The sequence below is a fragment of the Pelodiscus sinensis genome, chromosome 1 (genome assembly GCF_049634645.1).
Source record: "Pelodiscus sinensis isolate JC-2024 chromosome 1, ASM4963464v1, whole genome shotgun sequence".
Classification (NCBI taxonomy): domain Eukaryota; kingdom Metazoa; phylum Chordata; order Testudines; family Trionychidae; genus Pelodiscus; species Pelodiscus sinensis.
In genome coordinates this window covers 178214032-178235044 of record NC_134711.1, presented here as the reverse complement: position 1 = coordinate 178235044, position 21013 = coordinate 178214032, and the positions used below count along the sequence as shown (strand labels likewise).

The 21013-nt window shown below is 40.6% G+C and overlaps 1 long non-coding RNA gene across 4 annotated transcripts in view; it reads left to right on the top strand.

Moving 5' to 3' along the window:
* LOC102445745 (uncharacterized) overlaps positions 1-21013 on the top strand; it is a 180106-nt gene that overhangs the window by 101967 nt on the left and 57126 nt on the right. For 3 of the 4 annotated variants that reach the window (XR_012897833.1, XR_012897832.1, XR_012897831.1), the window contains one exon: positions 7587-7648. The exons of the other annotated variant lie outside the window; for it this stretch is intronic. This is a non-coding gene — a long non-coding RNA (uncharacterized LOC102445745). The remainder of the gene's footprint in view (positions 1-7586; positions 7649-21013) is intronic. 4 annotated transcript variants of the gene reach the window in all.

Below are 21013 nucleotides of genomic sequence, written 5' to 3'. Positions count from 1 at the left end.
TAGATTTAAAAAAGCATATAGGGAGCATGAACATGCTTGTAGAACTACAGCAGCTAATCACCTCTTAATTCAGCCAGCTCTGGAATCTTGTTTGCTGAGGGATAATATCTCACTGGTAGCCTGCACTCCATTCTATGGAATATACTTTAGTGCGCCTCTGCAAAGATGCAAATTGTTCTTCAGGTTAATGCTTGGTTTTTTAGTTTTGTTTATTTTTATACCAGAATTTAATATGTAAGTAGGCTCTACCTGGTCCCTTACATATATTCTAGACATGCCGTCTAATCTATAGATGCACAAGTTTCAGGGATATGAGTGTGCGGGACCATGTATTAGGCTAGGGGTAGCCAACCTTTGGCTGTGGTGCTGCATGCAACTCTTCGGAAGTTAATATGTGGCTCTGTGCATAGGCGCCAGCTCCAGGGCTGGAGGTAAAGGCACCAAATTTCCAGTGTACTGGAGGGTGCTCAGTGATCAACCCTAGCTCTGCCACAGAACATGCTCCCACTTTGCACCTTCGTACCTCCTCCCCTGAGCCTGTTGTGCCCTCGCTCCACTCTCTCTCCCCCAGATCCTCCTTCATGCCATGAAACAATTGATTACTGTGGGCGGGAAGCACTGAGAGGGAGGAGGTGGAGCTGATTGGTGGACTGCAGGTGCTGAGGCAGGTGCGAGGGGGGGCAGTTGATGGGTGCTGCTAATATATTAATAATATACTACACATTGGTAAATTCTGGATCCTTCTCAGGTTCATATCAGCCATCAGTCCATTAAGCCATCAGTCCATTAGACTCACTTTCTTGTGTGGTCCTGACACTATTCTGGAAGCAAACTCTGATGCCTGAAACAGAGGAAAGGGTTCAGTAAAGGCCAGAATTTGGCTCTCTGTGCTCCCATGCTTATTCCCAGTAAGGAACAGGGTTGAACAAGGTGCATCAGTCCATAAATATTTAAATACATATTAACATAAATTTAAGATTATGCATTTTACTGACATTTCCCTAAATATCTGTAGTCTCATTAAACTGGCTTACTTTGAACAGTCCAAGGAATGTAACATCCCATTCTGTATGCATTCCCCAAACCATAGTTTGATTCTTGTACAAGAAGTCTCAATGCTGCTATTTTTGGCAACGTTCCAATGAGGAGTTGAGTTGTTTTATTTCCAGTGTATTCCCTCAATCACTGTGTGGCACAACCACTGCAGAGAGAGAGAAAAAGTAAAGTTTGTTCAGAAGCATGAATACAGTAGAAATTCCCCTTCTTCAATGTTTTGGAGCAGTTCAAAAGTAGCACATTTACATGAACATTGTTGTAATAGCTGTCATACAAATTTATTAATTAGATTTTTTATAAACAAGAGGAAGAGGAAGGAAAAATTAAATAGGTTTATGCAATGGCAAAGCTGGGAGGACAATGGGAAATGGAGTTTCTGCTCGCTTTCCTTTATGGTAGTTGCTACCATTTTATAACTTACTGGGCTGGGCTAAGCAGATATTATATCTGGGATAAATGCATGCATTTCTACTTATGGTCAAGACATATTTTTTTAAAAAAGCAATCGGAGCCCATGCAGTTTCTCTCTGACATGCTTAGGTGAATAGTTGCTTTTACAATCAATATCAATTACCCACCTTGAGCATTTTTTGCAGCTACAGTGAGCCGCTCAGGGGAATTTTAACATTCAAGATAAGGGACTTCAATAGGTAAAGTCATCAGTTAATAGGGTGGCAGTTTCTGTGCAGAGCTCATTTGTTGAGACAGCTTTAAGATCAGGTGCTAGACCTCTGCATAAACACATAGACTTCAACTGGCATTTGGATCTTGTTAGCTTCAGCCAGGATTTAAGAGCTTTTTGGGTCTCTCCCTAGGGTAGTGCCTGAAAAACGAAATCTCAAAGCAGCTGAACTTGGGGAGGATGTTTACACTGAGTTGCATGTTTACGGTGAGGCTTTTTATGTTACCAGTGAAACCAAATCTAAGAAGAGGACAAATTAACATTACATACAGTATGTCTCTCTACTATTAAAAGCAGCAGAGGAAGCAAGTTTATGCCTTCCCTTCATGCCTGTGAGCCTGTAGAAGTCATAGTAGTGATTTGGTCATTAGCATTGCAGCAACCTTCTGAATCATGCTTTCAGCACCCCCAATGCCCCACATAGTCAACTAACCCTAGCAGTTTCCTTTATTAAAAAAGGAAATACAATTATACTAAACCACAGAGATATAAGTAAATACAACAGCAATTTGGAGTAAAGGAAAGTGAAAGACAAGCTGAGGATTTTACCTATGGGGTAAAGACAAAAGAAATAAACCATCCTTCAGTTCCACATATTTGAGAAACCTGAACCTGAATCCTGAAACATTCCATGGAAAGTAATAGGAATTTTGTCTGTGTAAGGACTTGTGTACTTGAGCCTATAGATAGACCTAAAGACTAAAGCTGGGCAGGAAAAGATTTTTCTACTCCTCAAATATTTTTTTAGATTCCAAATTTTTTTTTCCCATCCTCAAGTAAGACATGAAGTTAGAATCTCAAAATTTCACACACTGAAAATCTGGAGAAAATTTATTTGGATCAGTTGAAAAATTTCATTCTGAAAATTTCAAAATGCTTCATTTGGATTTTGAGTGTTCAAACTTTTTAAAACTATAATTAGATTAAAATGATTTTTTGTTTTAAAACTGGAAAATCAAACTATTTTGATTAAAAAATGCAAACAAAGTGTTCTGACCATTTAGATTTTTTTGAAATTGTGTTGAGTTAGGAATTTGTTGAAAACAACACTATCCTGCAAAAATAAATGTTTGTTTTAATGAATCAAAATCTTCCAACTTGAAGTTTAATTGAAAAATGCTCTAACAACTTAGCTGAAGACTTATGAGTCAGAAATATTGAAGGTTCAGTTTCCTTCCAGCTGAAGCTTAAACCAAATCATTTTAGTTTGACGATCTTAACAGTAGACTCCATCGTTACACTTTTGGTAACTTCAGCTGGGCTGGGGCTCTTGAGCAAATATCCCATGTAGATTTTTAATTGTTCTACCTGTAGTCATGGTCAGTTTCAGGGGAATATTAAAATGCTTTGCAGAAGTTTGGTAAAGATTTGGTCTGCATCTAGCTTTTGTCTTGGGCCACTGCTTATTTATCTAATTCCCCTTTCTAGTCAGAAGAGGAATCACCCACTCACAGTTTTACAGTCTGAAACAATGCTGTGCCTCAGACTCAGTTGAGGGTCTCTCATTTGTCTTGGAGGTTAATCAAGCCATTGACAGCCCATACTGCAGGTAAATACCCTGAATCTTCAAATAGTTTGGTGATACTGGAGCCCATGGAGAGTCTCATTGAAATGAATTGGGAACCAAGTAGGAGGAGTAGTCTCTCTACACCAAGCTCCTTTGTGTTGCCTAGCCCTGGTCTACACTAGGGAGTTATTATGAAATAACTCCCCTTATTTTGAAATAACAAGTGGATCATCCACACTACCAAGCCAATTATTTTGAAATAAGGATTTGGTTATTTTGAAATGATAATTTCTGCTTTCCAGGATGAATAACACTTATTTTGAAATAGTTATTTTGAAATAACATTAGTGTGGATGCTTCACTGCTGCTATTTCAAAATAACTACTCCCTAGAGTCATTTAAAATTAATACTCCTTAGTGCTTCCTAGGGCTCTAAGTTGAGGTAGCACTTCAAGGCTTACCTGTAGTATGGACACACTATTTCAAAATAGTTATTTTGGGAGTTATTATTTTGAAATAAGTTATTTTGAAATAATGTCTTCGTGTAGACTCGTCCTTACAGAAAAATGGTATTGACAGGGTGCTTGTAGACACCCACAAAAGACACCTGCAACACCCAATAAAATGTTGAATTGTAATATATAATCATTTGGGCATAAAAAGACATGTATCTTAGGTTCACTGGTATTTGAACCACTCTCAACACTTTGAGTGCACTTTAAAACAAAGCCTGCCCTTACTCCCTGTGCATGCTTAAGCATGCATGTTAAAAACTTTATGTAGAAAGCAATTACACAGAAGTAGGAAAATGGTAGACAATAAATTACATGATGATCTCTTGGGCCTTGAAACAATGAATGCAATATGTGCTGCTGGTACAACTTTCCTGCCTCTTCCAGCCTCTTAGAAGATATATTAGCATCTTATATGATATGAGCATATTTGTGCATGCAAGACCTCAGCTGGTTTTAGCAATTTGTATCCAGAGACAAAGTAGCAATTTATGGAATACATTTTCAATGATGTGCACACAGCCACTTAGATTGCAATTCTCATTAACCATTATGGGAAATGTGCATCTCATTCCCTGCACACCCTGCTGAATGCTTTCTCTGTACATCTCTAGAGCAAATAATTAGCTTAGAACTGCTCAGTGACTAAGTGACTGCACTGTAATTTTTATCTAGTTACACATTACATAAAATTAACTCATTGCACATGCAGACATAGTAGGAGAAGACATTTCATTGAATACCCTTGTTCACTCATGAAACATCACTGAAGTGGTCATATAGGCCTAGGTATGCATAAGGATGAATTCACATCCAAAATTAAGTGCTATGCAGTGATTTTATGAGGAGGGGGCGGTATGTGGGCTCATGCAATGGAAGAGTGCACTGGCCAGTGCTGCACTGTCCAAATGAAGGTGGACTGCATCCGCATGGGTGTGGCTTGTGCATGTGCATGGGCTCGTTGGCTGCTCTTCCCTGGAGCCCAGAATTCTTGTTGGCAGGCCTGGCCTGAGTCCTCTCATCCCACCCAGAGATCTAAATTTCACAGAAGCAGAAAGATCCCACTGTTTAAGTATGTCCCAAGGTAGCTGGATAGAGGACACCTGGTCCCTACAAAGAGTGGGGATGATTGGAAGAGGAAGCAGGGAGAGATTCCCTGGAGAAGAGTGTAGAAGGGGAAATGGGGGTCAGTCTTTCCTTCTCTTTCTCAGGACTAGAAAGAAAGGAGCCATGAGGATTAACAATTTATGGGGCACTGGCATCCAGAGGAGAAAGCCCTGGGAGGTACCATTCTTCGGTAAGACAAGCAGAAAAAGGACAGTGCTGAGCTAGACTAGGGGTGAAGCATCTCCCATGGATTTTTTCCCCCGTTATGTTTGATTTTGGAGATCGAATTAAAAGAGGAGCCAAGTGGAGCAGCAGACTTTTTATTGCACTTAATTTTTTGGGGTAGTTGATTTTTAATTTTAGGATGAAATTTATACCACTAAAACAAGCCCAGGGAAAGCATTATTGTCACAAATTATGGCATCCCTGTTGAAGGGGGAAACTGAGGTGGCATCAGCTAGTAGTGCTGTGGATGGTTGCATGGAGGCACCTACATGCAGAAGGACATATACATATATCAGGGTGTTATCTGAAGTATTGACTAGTTAAAATAGTGGTGTAGACAGTTTTGAAATAAGTTTGTATTTTTTTGTGCTAAGGTTAATGGGAAACTCCTTCTTTCTTGGTTTTAACTCAGTCCTATGACTTTTGCTGAGGAATCCTGACTTTGCTCACTCTTTTGCAGTCAACATATGGGACCTATGCAAGGGACTAGGTATGCTGAGCTACAGTTAACTTTTGGAATAAGTCCATCAGAAGTTATCAAAAGTCAAGTAATTATACTAACCCAGACAGTGACTTTATTTTTAATCACACTTCATTTGTAGGTGTGCTGCATACAGCAATAAAAAAGTGCTCTCTCCAACTTGTGATAATTCAGATGTGTGAATTTAATCTGCCATGCAGCAACTGTTTGGAGTCATTTTAAGGACAGATATTTGAGTTCTGTTCAGAGAAACATATGATTCATTGTCAGGTGAAATGCCAATAAAATTCTGTATAAAACTATCTATATAGATGATTTTTTTTTCCTGTGGGATGACAGTGTGATGTCATTCCTCGTCCCTCCTGTCACCCCCCTGGAGGTGTGGGGCAGGTGCCACAGGACCTCCCTCCTCCCTGGTACTCTGGATGGGTGGTAGATATGCTCCTTCACCCCCTGGGAGAGGGGAGCTGTGCATCCTCCCCCCTCCTGTCTTCCGGGGAGGCTGGAACCATGCAGCCTCCCTCCCCATCCCTGCACCCCCATCCCTGTCACACACCCCACAATCAATACCCCACACCCCAGCCCACTCATTCATACTCCCCAACCTGAGACCTTGCACCCCCAGCCTCCTCACACACCACCCTGCCAAGACCATGCACCCCTTCCACCTCCACCCTGACCAGACACCCTCCCTCCAACCTACTCTTGCATCCTCTCCCCAGCCAGCCATCTATCCCCAGAGAAAGCAGGGTTGGCGAGTGAAACAAGCAGGGGAGGAGGGGCGCAGCCCCCTAGTGCTCACTAAAATTAGTAAGTTACATATTTGGAAATCTATTCTTCCGGTAATGTTCTTATGTGTCTCATATTTAGTCACTTGATGTAAATATTACCTCATGCATTCTCTCTCTCTAATGTAGTTATTAGGGCACTTCATTGCACATCTACTCTACAGCACTCTCTCTCTTCCCTTAGGCCTCTTTGAAGGCTCTCTGTTAGCTTAGGGTTTATGTGTGTTCATGGAAATTTAGGCATCAAGGAGGAAGGTGTGGAGCCAGAAAACATCTGTACTTTTTGGTGCACTTCTATCTAGAACCTAAAGATATTTGAGCAGGGAGTAATGTATTTCAACTTGAAGAAATGAGAAAAGAACAGTTCCATTATGCACAGGATTTCAGTGGTTCAATGTTTTAAAATCTGGCAAGCCTCATGCCTAACTCATACAATCGGAACAGAATTGTGAACCTTTTGAATCATGAGGTCCTGGGACAGTCAGCCTGGTTGGCTGCCCTGGGGCTGCAGACCCCAGAAATACTGTGATCCCAAGAAGCCCAGTGGGATAGGTGACAAACTGGAGAGATTCTGAAAGCTGTCTGGCAGTCAGACTTCTATTTACCTATCTGGGAAACATAATCAAATACTGTCAAGATCCATGTTGATAAGAAGAGGGAGAGCTAGAATGGATGTATCATGGGACTTGATAATAGCATGGAAGATGGATTTTTCTTTGGAGAGTCTATTATTAGTTTATTAATACCTGAAACTTTTCTTATATTCTCCATATGCTGTAATTATGATTGCTAAATGTACAAATGCATAATCTAGTCCTCTTTTCCTATCTTCTTATATTTAACACAAGTAAACTGAAATAAGACCGTGTACTTACACTTCATGTATTTGATATTCTCCTTATATTAAAATGTATGATTGTCAAATGATATACTACTTTCCAAATGAAGGAGGTTGGCGGTGGCAGGGAAAGGAAGGGTGCTAACTAGACATTCCCTGTAAAAGCTGCCAGTGCTAGGGAAAAGACCCTACAGCTGAGACTATTTAAAAGCAGAAATTAGAGGCATCAGAGAAATCACTGCTTCCTTAAAAAGGGAGAGCTACTTTAGATAGAAAAAAGCTTTATCTTGAAGTCCAAACAGTAGGTGAAGTCACTTGGTACTAGCTCTTGATTGCTTTCTTCCTGGATTAAATGCACTTGTACATTTCATGCTTCCTTCATAACCACAGACTATTGAAGGGGATTCTTTGAAGACAGAGGAAACACCACAGTTCTAAAAAGGCCATTACTGGTAAGTTGATGGATTTTAGGATTTGTTGAACTGGACAACGTCTGCAAGGCATGTGATCTGTTCATATTGTATAGTATTGTTGAAGAATTGTAATGAGAAAACTGTTCATTTTGGGTACGCCTACACACAGGGCTATTTCGGGATACTGGAAGTATCCCAAAATAGCTACCCCACATCTTTTGAACATGCCCGCTATTTTGAGATAGGTCTTTAAATAACAGATGTGCTGTATTGGCATCCCTATAACCCTCATTCCACAAGAGATAAGGGATGTCTCAAAATAGCATGTTATTTCAAAATCTGGCACTGTGTAGACAAGCCAAATTTCTAAATACGCTATTTCAAATTTTGGTCGAAATAAGATACGCAATTTGCATAGCACAAATTGCATATTTTATTTTCAGTTTAGGTGCTGTGTGTAAACACTGTCTGTATGATGCTTGTTTTTTTTAAGGCTGTCAGCTTTGCCTTTATCACAAGTCCTCCCTTGCATTCTGTACAAACCAAAATTCTTATGTAACTTAATGGGAGATTTTAAGTGCTCAGTGCTTCAGATTGTGCACTTTTTTTTAACTGCATACCACAGATCTCTAGTTATCTTTAATTCAATAGCTAGTCTTATGAAATAAAATAATAAAGCACTTGCTGGAAATAAATTAAGAGGTAGATTACTACAAATAAAAGCATGTGATCTTAGCATAGCATTTCAAATCAGTTGTAGTGCAGTTTTAGGATTGATAAAGTTAGTACTCAAGACATGCTCTGTCTTTCATTAACATGAATCAAGTAGAGTAAACTAATTTTATTCTAAGCATGCCCATAGGCTACGTCTACACTGGCCCCTTTTCCGAAAGGGGCATGCTAATTTTACAGGTCGTAATAGGGAAATCCGCGGGGGATTTAAATATCCCCCGCGGCATTTAAATAAAAATGTCTGCCGCTTTTTTCCAGCTTTTAGAAAAGCCGGAAAAGAGCGTCTACACTGGCCCCGATCCTCCGGAAAAAAGCCCTTTTCCAGAGGATCTCTTATTCCTACTTCACTTCCTACTTCAGGAATAAGAGATCCTCTGGAAAAGGGTTTTTTTCCGGAGGATCGGGGCCAGTGTAGACGCTCTTTTCCGGCTTTTCTAAAAGCCGGAAAAAAGCGGCGGACATTTTTATTTAAATGCCGCGGGGGATATTTAAATCCCCCGCGGATTTCCCTATTACGACCTGTAAAATTAGCATGCCCCTTTCGGAAAAGGGGCCAGTGAGACGTAGCCATAATGTTTAATTTAAGGACAACCCTGCTTGCAATCTGAATATACTACTTTCGCAACAAAATAAGAAAAGGATAGCTAACTTTCTAAAATTAATTTATCAAACCATTAGACTAATGGAATTTAGAGCATTGAAAAAAGCAAAGCTACATTTGTGCTAATGCATTTTTTCTGTAAGGAAGTGAATTTCTGAGGCAAGAAATTGGAGTTGGGAAAGTGCAGTAAGACCAATCTTTTCTGAACAGTGAGCTAAATTTACTCACTTGATGAATTCATTGTGTTCTCTGATCTCTGACAATTCTATCATTCAGAGGTAAATTTCCAGAATATGGTATATTATATAAATAGGTCAAATATTAAACTCCCTCTATCTATTTAAACATGGAAATGCATCTAATCTGCACATACATTAAAAGTAAAATTGACAATTAATGCTATGAGATGGCTAATTTTTCCTTTTGTTTATTATTTTGACACAACTGCTATTTTGGTACTTACTAGTACTAAATCCCCAGGTGCCTCGTGTACACCAATATGCTATTTTTGTTTGATAATGTTAGTTTTGAAGAATGCAAAAGATGTACCAACATATGTATTGTATGTAACTCTTGGCAACAACAACAACAGAAGATACATTCATATGTTTAACATATTTTTCACACATTGTTGGGGTTTCAGGTCTTTAATCTGGAATGCATATTCAAATGGTAAGAACTTGATTGCACCATGTAGCGTAGGAACATATTAATAACGAATACACTCCTAACTTGGGGTTCCTCTATCTTCATTCTAGTTTCCTTTTCACTACTTCCTAATCCCCTCTAGGTATTATATTTCTGGGTGTTTTAAGTTCTGAATGTTAACAACTCTTAACTTATCTGAGTACTTCCACTTGATTTCTGTGAGACTACTTGAGAAAAGTTATTCACATAATGTACTGTCTACATCTGGGCCCATTATCATTCCCGGACCACCAACTGTAGTATGAAAATCTTTTCAGAACAGAGTTCTCATTAATTTCTAGGCATTTCTGTTTCCATTTCTAAGTGGAAAAGATTTCTCTCTGTATTTTGGACATCTGGTTATAGTCTTGGGAAGAATCTGAATATAAAATTCATTTCATGAACTACCAATCCAGAGGAAAGGGCTGGTTCCAAAAATCAGACAAATTGAGGTAGGGAAAAGTGTCTATTTTACCTTACATTGTTTCCTCACCTTTATAAAGAATAGCTTTGTTAGAGAATTAAGGAAATATTATTATGATTTATTGAAATAATTGTTGTTAGTATTTTTGTAATTGTAGAAATTTTACTATTGTAAATTGCATTATAGGTTTGTTTGTTTTTTTCATATTAGCCCCTAATCCACCGCATTATAAGAGTTATTTCTAGTACTTAAGTGACAAACGGGTGTAGTTCATTGTGGGGAAAGTCTGACTTGTCTACACCTGTTTATTTCCTGAATAAGAATGAGAAGCCTAAATACTCATTTATTTATTGAATGAAAAGTTTAGAAAAAACTTTTATTTAATTTCTGATTAGTTCAAGATTGAACTTCATTCACGTGAGCAGACAAAGTGCCTCACGGAAACTGCAGTTTATTCATGCCCCAGTTCTCCTCAATGGGTTGACTGGAACTTTGCACATTTCAGGGATGGGGGTGGATAAGGCACCTGAAGTAGAATTCCCATGAATCACCAATGCAAAAATTGGAATGGGAATGAAGTCATGGTTAAAATTAAGGATCCAGAAGGACACACTAGGCATAGAACCCTATATGATGTTGACTGCTCTAGCAATTAACAGCCTAATTAACAACAACTGTCATGGATGCAACTGACTATCAAAGGGACCCAAACTGAAACGTCATTCTGTATTTTCTGAAACTGAATATTTCATCTGACACAAAATTCCTGACACAAAAATTGAAAAACTACAGCAAAATAAAAAATGATCCATGGAAAACTTTTATTTTATGAAAAAGATATTTCGTTATCTCATATAAGCCCTCCAAATAATTGCTTCTCTTTTTTTTTTATTTCTGAATCTTCATGCAGTAGTAGCTTGGGAATCAGAAAACGTAAGTCTGAATGTAGGCCTGGGTAGTTCAATGAAAAAACTAGATTAAAAGAATCCTTTAAATATGTTTTTGACTTCTCCATAGTTCTATTCATTTTTTACAGAAGTTCTAATGTCTCCTATTAGACCATACCATCATTAATTTTTAATCAAATTTTTAAAGTGAAGTGCTGCTGCATATAAGCCCTGGAATACATTTTCACTTACCCATAAATGAATAAGACTTTATTTTTAATACCATTTATTTCCTTTCTGTTGAATCACAATAAAAGAGCAGTACTTATATTATGTTGCTATTACTGTTAGGAGTTAGTCTTCTCCTGGGTCTTCCTTGTTAGTATGAAATATAAAAATGCAGGATAAGCTTCCAAAAGGCATATACCACTGCAAGAGTATGTAAGAATATGTATCACTGCAATGAATTAAAATAATGAAAGTATAGAGAATGTAAACAACAATGAGGGTTTGATCCCTAGCTTATCAAAGCCAATGGCAAGATTGTCAGTCCTGGTCTACACTTCATTGGATGGTTAAAGTAAGATATTGAACCCCATCTGCGTAAATTATGTAACTGTAGTCGTTGTATCTTACATTGAGTTTTTGCAACGTCCATACAATGGGAAGCCGAAGGGAGTAAATGCCTGCACCAGCTTCTTATGAGGAGCAGGAGTACCAACGGCAATGGGGGTGTCCTTTGAGTTTGGGCAGGAGCGTGAAGGTGTTGGGAAGGACGGGGTAATGAAGCTCCCCCCAAGATTCATACCAGGGCAGCTTGCTCTTCCCCGTTAATGTCAAGAAGCAAAGCGCACAGCTCATCTGGCATCTGCACTGCCCTGTCAGAGTGAAGAATGCAGCAAACTGTGCACTTTCCCCTCACCCCCGATGAAGGGAACCACCAGAAATGTCCCCATATCAATCTGAGGGGGGGGGAACCTCAGCCCCATCCCCCTGCATTCCCTAATGGGTGTTTGGGGGTTAGAGGCATCGGAATGGGTCCTGGATGTGGAGGTTTCCCCAGCCAATCCCTTTCAGCTGCCCGGTGATTGTCTTTTTTTTCTGTTTGATTTTATGAGAAGTTATCCCATTCCAAGCACATTCTGTTTCCCTGGCACAACCAAACTCTGACCTTGCTTTAAGGTATTATAAGAGGAAGTTGTATACTCAGTTTGGTGGTCCTAGCTCTTGCCGTTTAGGAGGAGTTCTTGAACTAAGGCTATGTCTAGACTACGCTGAAGTTTTGAAAGAGGATATCCTGCAGAATTTGTATATCTTCTTCCGATCTCACTTCCTAAAAAATGAGGTTTACGCTACTTTTCGGAAAAGGAGGGGGGGGGGGCTGCTGAAAAACCTGCATCCTGACAACTTTCACTTTCGAAAACTCCACTTTCAAAAGTGAGATCGAAACTTCAGCATAGTCTAGACAAGCCCTTATAGACAGAAAGACAGACAAACTCACTTAGGCTGTGTCTACATTAGCATCCCCTTCCGGAAAAGGGATGCTAATGAGACACTTCGGAATTGCAAATACGCGGGGGATTTAAATATCCCCCGCGGCATTTGCATTTACATGGCTGTCACTTTTTTCTGGCTCGGGGTTTTTGCCGGAGAAAAGTGCCAGTGTAGACGCGATTCTCCAGAAAATAAGCCCTTTTCCGGAAGATCCCTTATTCCTACTTTTCCGGAGGATCCCTTTCAAGTAGGAATAAGGGATCCTCCGGAAAAGGGCTTATTTTCTGGAAAATCGGGTCTAGACTGGCGCTTTTCTCCGGCAAAAAACCCGAGCCGGAAAAAAGCGGCAGCCATGTAAATTCAAATGCCGTGGGGGATATTTAAATCCCCCGCGTATTTGCAATTCGGAAGTGTCTCATTAGCATCCCTTTTCCGGAAAGGGATACCAATGTAGACACAGCCTTAGGGTATGTCTACTACAGAGTTTTGTTGGAAAAACAGCCATTTTTCTGACCAAATTTGAGTTACGTCCACACTGCAATCACATTCTTGAAAGTAAATCAAAAGAACATAGGGATTTTTCTGACAGCGGTACTTCTCTTTCTACGAGGAAGAAGCCTGCCTGTTGGGGAGGCACCGGGGAGACTTACTGGGGTCCTTGAGAGAGCCTTTTCCCTCAAGGCCTCCTGGATGCGCATCCTGGCCTGATGGGCCTGGTGGATGGCAGCTGTCCACGGATTCTTGAAGGCTCCTCACAGCTTTCATCTGCCCCCCCCACCCTGGGAGGAAGGCCTCCCCCTTCCTCTCCACAATGTATAAGGCTCCATAAGCATCAGGAGTAAGCCACAACCCCACAATACACAATGGTATCTGCATATCCCCTACTGCTAGTTCACGGTGGGGGAAAAATGTGCCCACTTCCAGCTTCCCATACAATCTAGAGCTCCAAAATACATGGGCATCATGTGCGCTGCCCAACCACCAGACTAAAATGTCTCTGAAGTATCCATGGTGGTTGACCAAGGCCTGTAGCACCATGGAGAACTAGCCCTCTGATTACTATACTGGGCTGCTCGATGCTCCAGTGCGTGGATTGGTATGTTGGTCCCATCTATGGCTGTAGCACAGTTCAGGAACACCAGAGCAGCAAATCTGGCCATGATTTGGTCTAGGTCTCCCAGGTGGATGACCCTCCACAGCAGGAATGAGTTGGTGGCCCTCTCAACCTGCAGAAGGAGACAAACAAATGCACAAAAGAGAGAATGAGAGAGGGAGCGTCTGAACCATTGAGAGGTTGCCGTCCCCCTCTTCTCCACTCCCCTCGCCCAAACACCCCAGGAGCTAACCTCTGTGAGGCCATCCCCCCAGAAGCAAGGCTGTGTGAGGACAGACCAGCACAACCCTTCACACCCATAGTTCCCAAACCCCCTTTCCCTAGGGACCCACTTTTCCAGGACTCCCCCCACCTGCAGCGAATGCAGCCCCAGAGTGATTTATCTCCATGAAGAGGTCCCCAACGGTGGACTTCCCCACACCAAACTAGTTGCCCACTGACCAGTAGCTGTCTGGGGTGGCGAGCTCCTGCTTCTCCAGGGGGATGGCAGGCTGCAGGTGGGTGTTGCGTCTCTGGATGGTGGTGGCAATCCAGGCATATGGTTCCAAAAAGGTGGCCTTCCGCATGCGGAAGTTTTGGAGCCACTTCTCGTTGTCCCAATGATCCATGACGAGACCGTCCCACCAATCTGAACTGGTATAGAGCCTCCAGAAATGCCTCTCCACTGTGGGGTGTTGTTGCCAGAGTGTAGCTCCCGCACCCAGGGAGAGGTTCCCAAAAATGAGCTTGGGGTCGAGCTCATGCAGACCCAGAAAGACAGCTGGCACAAAGTGCTGCAAAAACTGAAACATGGCCTTGTGGGGCCATCGCATGCCCAGAGGCAGCTCTGGCTCCTTGGCACCAATAGAAAAGCTGTGGCATCCAAAAAAGTGGGGCAACCACAGCAGGCACTGAAAGAGCTTTGCTATTCCTCGAAGAGGTAGCAAGCATGCAGCAGAAGCTCAGAAACGGCTGTCTGGCGGGGTGTGTGTGTGTCCATTTTAGTACGTGTCTCTGCAAGGCTCTAGCACCAGTACTCGGAAGCAACTGGTGACTTAAAGCCCTGGCTGAAGTGGTTCTGGGTGGCCTTTTATATGAGAGAGCGTCCAATCAGTCTGGACGCTATCTTTCAAAAAAGCAAATCGCTTTTTTGATGTGCTTTTGTGTGTAGATGCTTTCTTTCAAAAGAAGTTCTTTTGGAAAATCTCTCCCCAAAAAAATTCTTTCGAAAGAAGCTTGCAGTCTAGACGTAGACATATATAGTAGATTATGTTGTTCATCAACACAGTCAGCAGGCTTGATCAAGAGAAAAAAAATCTATATTTTTGTTCAGAATGTTAAAAATAGTTACAGGCAGTCCCCGACTTACGCGGATCTGACTTACGTCGTAACCGCACTTACGAACGGGGCTTTTCTCGCCCCGGAGCTCACGGGCGGCGGGTCGCCACCCACGTCCTCCGGGGCGAGAAAAGCTTCTCCCAGTCTCCCTGGTCTGCTGGAGGGGTCCAGCAAAGCCGCTGGACCCCCCCAGCAGACCAGGGACACCCGAGCAAAGCCGCAGCCTGGGCGGCTTTGCTCGTCTGCCCGGGAGCAAAGCCGCCCAGGCAGCGGGACCCCCGCCACCTGGGCGGCTTTGCTCCTGTCCCCCTGGTCTGCTGAGGGGGGAGGGGGTGCAGCTAGTGCCCCCCCCCCAGAAGACCAGGCTTTTGTTGCGGGACACCTTGGGTAGAGCAGCTGGGGTGCTGCCGGGTTGATCCTGTGGGAACCTACCGGGCAGCGCCCCAGCTGTTCTGTCCCAGGCTCCAGATTCAGCAGCTGTTGAAACTGATCAGGCTGATTCCAGGAAGCTGGGGGCAGAGCAACTCTGCCTCTGGCTTCCTGTAGTCAGCCCCTGGTCAGTTTCAGTGGCAGCAGCTGAATCTGGAGCCAGTTCCGACTTGCATACAAAATCAACTTAAGAACAAACCTATAGTCCCTATCTTGTACGTAACCCGGGGACTGCCTGTACTAAAATACTTTGAAAAATATATATATTGCGGGGCTGCACCCCCTGCTCAAAACGCTCACCAGACCGTATAGTTTGCCAGACCAGGGAGTGCTGATTGAGAGAGGTTCAACCTGTCATACCATCACAGAAGTAGTGATATCAGCAATCCTAAGAATCATGCAAAGCTTTCTAAGATCAAATCCCATTCACTTTTAGAAACCTTCAGTTAATTTTCCTATTCTCCACCTTGAAAAATGAATGTGATTCTTTGCAATCTGAACAATTTTACCAGTTTGCCTCCTATTAACCTAGAAGCCTGATCCTTTCTATATTGGAATGGGGCTGCGGATGCGAGTCACAGCAAAACTTTACTCAGGCAAAACCAAGGCAATTTATACTGAAATTCGTGTATATATTTTCTGTCTGGAGTCTAAGTAATTGAGAAGGCATAACCAAAAACAGAGCATATTGAGAAAAATTGAGACCACCATAACCTAAAAAAACCAGTATAAGCAATTGCTATAAGTATCAAAGGATGTAACTGAGACAGACCTAAAAAAAAACAACCAACCAAAAAGATTTTTTGGAGAATGTTGATTATTTTTGATGACCTAAATGGATGAAAATGGTTTCTTAGACAAGCTGTTAAGAATTAATTATATTTCTTTAAGCTAAAATTCATTGATTACATTCAGCATTTGCATCATACCAGGTTATGAGTTATGAGCAATAATAGCAAACAATATCTTTGGATAATAAAGTATACACAGTGGAGTTGTATATTATGATGCATAGGGCCATATTCTGATTTCAGTGAAGGCGAACCAGTTTATAACAGCAAAGAAATCTCCACATAGAATTTAAACTTCTGTGGTATAAAAACCATAATAGCAGGAGATGTGTCCATGCTATATATGTCAATTGTATATTATAATGCTCTTTATAAGAACTTTAAAATCCTTTGAAAAGAAAGAGGAGCAAATTTAAAGAAAATCATATTTAAAGCACATAAGCAAATATAAACTTCAAATATTATGATGAAAACTTTTACTTAGGCTGACTGTACAGCCAAACAGAAACTACAGCACAAATGAAAGCAGCTGAAATTTTGCACTTTCATGTGGGATTGTTAAATCCAGAAATCCTTTTTCTACAGAACCATCATGATAATAACAGTGGTGCTTGCCTTGCTAATGATGTACAACAACATTTGAAAAATCAAAGACAAATGTTCCACCAGTGACATATTTCAAAAAAATATTTGGCTATTTGAACAATATTTCACAAGCAGATGTTTGCTTAATGCCACTTAACCTACATGGTAAAAAACACATGTCACAGAGTTCAATATAACTTCTAGATCCTAATGTGTGGTAAATAACACAAATTTAAAAATGCAGACATTCATCATCAATCCACAAGGGTTACATACATACATACATAGATAGATAGATAGATAGATAGATAGATAGATAGATAGATAGATGTCTCAAAATTTAAACAATAACTTCAACGAGATGGATCTTTTCCTGTAGGTTATATAAACATAAATAATCAGTTGTCCACTATTGGCCTCATCCTTCTAGATCTTATGAAGCAATAATCTATCTTGTGATGCTATAAAATTTTCTATTCTTGGCAATTTCATTTTTATATTTTTGTTTAACATGAGTTCAGGATTTCCACAAAATGCTTGATTAACCCACATACTTATCATAATCAGAAGTTATATCTCCAAATCAGCCAAATAATTTTGGGGTAAAGACTAAACAAAGGTATAGAAAAATATTCTAAAAAAAGCAGTGGTTTCAAAACTCCACTTTAGATCATATAAACTCATACTATAAATACTGTTTATTATACCATATGAGCCTGAGCCAAAGCCTATTGATATCAATGAATAGACTCAGAGGCTACAATGGGTTTAGAAGGCCCTAAATATACATACAAATTAATTATATATTAGCTGCAATGTAAGATCATGTCATCACTCAGTGGAAGATCAATGCTGCAACAATCAATCTTCCGAAGTTCAATTTAGTGAGTCTAGTTAAGACCCACTATATCAAACTCAGAGGGCGCCCTCATTAGCGACCATTACTCATGCTCCTGCAAGGAGTAAGGGAAGCCAATGGAAGCATTTTCTCCCATCAGCCTCCTGATGGGAGGATAGCAGGGAAACGCAAATCAAGGTTCATCGACTCCATCTGTGTATTTAACATAGATGGAGTTGTGTATCATGATTCAACTTTCCTTTTTAGTGTAGACCTGGCCTTAAACATATATGTTTAACTACAGATGGCATGGTGAAGCAAGAGACTTCATGATGAGGAGGCATAGATCTCGGGAAAATAGTTCTGTCCCTATATCTATGAATATCTCACCCAACAGTTCATAAAATCATAGAATAATAGAATATTAGGACTGGAAGGGACCTCGAGAGGTCATCGAGTCCAGTCACCTGCCCTCATTCCAGGACCAGTCTAGTACTGTCTAGACCATCCCTGATAGACATTTATCTAATCTACTCTTAAATATCTCCAGAGATGGAGATTCCACAACCTCCCTGGGCAATTTATTCCAGTGTTTGACTACCCTGAAAGTTAGGAACTTTTTCCTAATGTCCAGCCTAAACCTCCCTTGCTGCAGTTTAAGCCCATTGCTTCTTGTTCTATCCTCAGAGGCCAAGATGAACAAGTTTTCTCCCTCCTCTTTATGACACCCTTTTAGATACCTGAAAAACTAATTCTATCCGTGAGCTCCCTCATCAGCTCAGCCCGGGTGGTGAGAAGAGCTATTTCATATGCATGTGTGGGGGTCATATTTGCCCCTGCTCCTCCTAACCTCCCTATCCTATGAGCCCCTAAACCTACCTCCTCCAGTTTTGAGAGCACGGTATTCAGACTGTTCCAATGCCACTCACTCAAACTTGTCCTGGCTTCCCCTCCATTATGATAGCGCTGACATCAAATTCAAGTGATAGAGTGGCACTCAGGCCAAATTTGAGCGAGTGGTTTGGCAACTTAGCTAGTGGAATCACTGTGCCTACAAAAGCTCGTGATGCCATCTAAGTGTTTTGTTAGTCTTTACGGTGCTACTAGATTATTTGTTGTTTTTTAGTTTTTCCAGTTACAGACTATCTCGGCCACCCCTCTGAAGCTTTTGAGCATGAATCAGGTTTGGCTGGGCAAAAAGTTGTCAGGCCATGGCCCTTGTGATGCCTTTCCTCCATGTCCTAAGATTCAGCCCATCTTCAAGTCAGCCTATTCCAGCCTCACCTCTGGTTTTCCTGGAGTTCTTCACTGCCCTCAACAAGGCAGACTAATGGCGGAAGGGACATCTCCAAGGGTATGTCATCCCCTCCATCTCCTTCCCAAGCGGGTGCTGCAAAGCATAGAATGTTGACAAGCATAGTCAGTATGCTTCTTCTTATCCCTGTTGCCCACAGGTGGGAATATAGTTGCACAGAGCTGTTGAGCTCTTTTTGCTCTGCCCTTGCCTTCTTTGAGGATAGCAAGTAGAGGGGAGAGAGGCTCTGCTGATTTCCAGCAACGCTGAACTTCATCAGAGGACTGGAGCTTCTCATGCCATTGGAAAATGAGCCAGCAACCCATCACTCACAAAAAAAGATGGCTATACACACAGCTTACAGTGTTTGACTTTGTAACCTTAATTTTCTCCTTACTTTTTAATGTATTGCGTGTGTTTGTATTTGTGCATATTGTGTGTGCATGTATTTAAAAAAGTATTAAATAGCAGGAACACATATACAAGGATGATACACATTTCAGAATGTGCCCTAAAAGTCAATACTGCCCAGAAGCATACGCGGAACAATTATGACAAAACTCACAATGGTTCTATGCTATCCCTTTGCTTTGGGAGCAGATTGCTTCTCTACATGATTGCTCAGTTCTGCAGGCTAATACATTGAGAAAGTCAAAGCTTTGACCATCCCTCACTGCTGTTTACATACCATTCACTCATGCAGATTTGAAGGATCAATAGTGACTCCAAAGAAGCTTCTTTACCATTACTTATGCTCATTTTATGCCTTCTTACTCCTTTGTATGGTACAGAAGACAAGAGATAATCTTGTCCTTTAATGAAAAATAATACTTTTGGAGAATTTTTAAAAAATCTGGATGATCCTATAGCAGACAAATAATTCTGTTTAAAAAATGTTCAACATGGCTTAAATTCTATGATAAGAATATTAATTTATTAAACTCAATAGTTATTTTTAAATATAACTTCTATTCAACCCTATTGGTTTAATCCATTTTAATATCCATAGAACTTTTCAGAAGAGGAAATAGACTATAAAGAGATGTGACATTATCTCCTTAACTACCATTACTGATTTGTTATGGCTTTAACATATTTGTAATTAATTATCATTTTACAATGATAATTGTACAATTATCATATTATTATAAAATATCAAGAGCCAAAAGTAATAGGATATCAATAAATCCAACTGGTTTTATGTGTATACATTAGACTTACACTATTATTTTCTTAATGTATTATACTCAACTTTTTTGGCATTCATAATAAACTGTATTTATTGACACATCTATGGGTATGTCTAGACTACATGCCTCTGTCGCCAGAGGCATGTAGATTAGGCTACCAGATATAGTAAAATGAAGCGGCAATTTAAATAATTGCCGCTTCATTTAAATTTAATTGGCTGCCGCGCTGAGCCGACAAACAGCTGATATGCAGTTTGTCGGCTCAGTGAGATAGTCTGGATGCGCGGGTGTCGACATCAAAGGTATTTGTTGACCACCCAAGTATGCCTCCTGGGATGAGGTTTACCTGGGTGGTCAACAAATACCTTTGATGTCGACACCCGCGCATCCAGACTATCGCGCTGAGCTGACAAACAGCTGATCAGCTGTTTGTCGGCTCAGCGCGGCAGCCATGTAAATTTAAATGAAGTGGCGATTATTTAAATCGCCACTTCGTTTTACTATGTCTGGTAGCCTAATCTACATGCCTCTGGCGACAGAGGCATGTAATCTAGACGTACCCTATTATATGTTTTGAAGAATTTGTTTGTGGATTTGTTTGTGCAAAATAAAGACATATTTCATGATTTCCTACAGATACCAAATTTTGCATAAACTGTCTTGCCACTGAAATTAGCTGAATGCACTACTTTTTACATCAGAATATGCTGGGTGAATGTTTAATTAATTATTTTTGTTTTTCATTAGAAAAAAAGTCATGACTATTATGATTAGAGTTCATAACAATATTTGCTAACAAAATAAAAATGAGTCACCTATTCAACTGTCATTTTAGTTCAAAGAAAATGTTTACTGTTACAAATCACAAAATCATTCAAATTAGTTTCAGAAAGAGCAATGGAAGCTTTGTGAGTTTCTGATTCAAATGTACTATGGTAATTGTTCAATCAAAGGAATAATGTTTGAAGTTGAAATGCTGCAAATTTAAAACTGTTCTTTTACTTACCTTTTGCAAGCACAT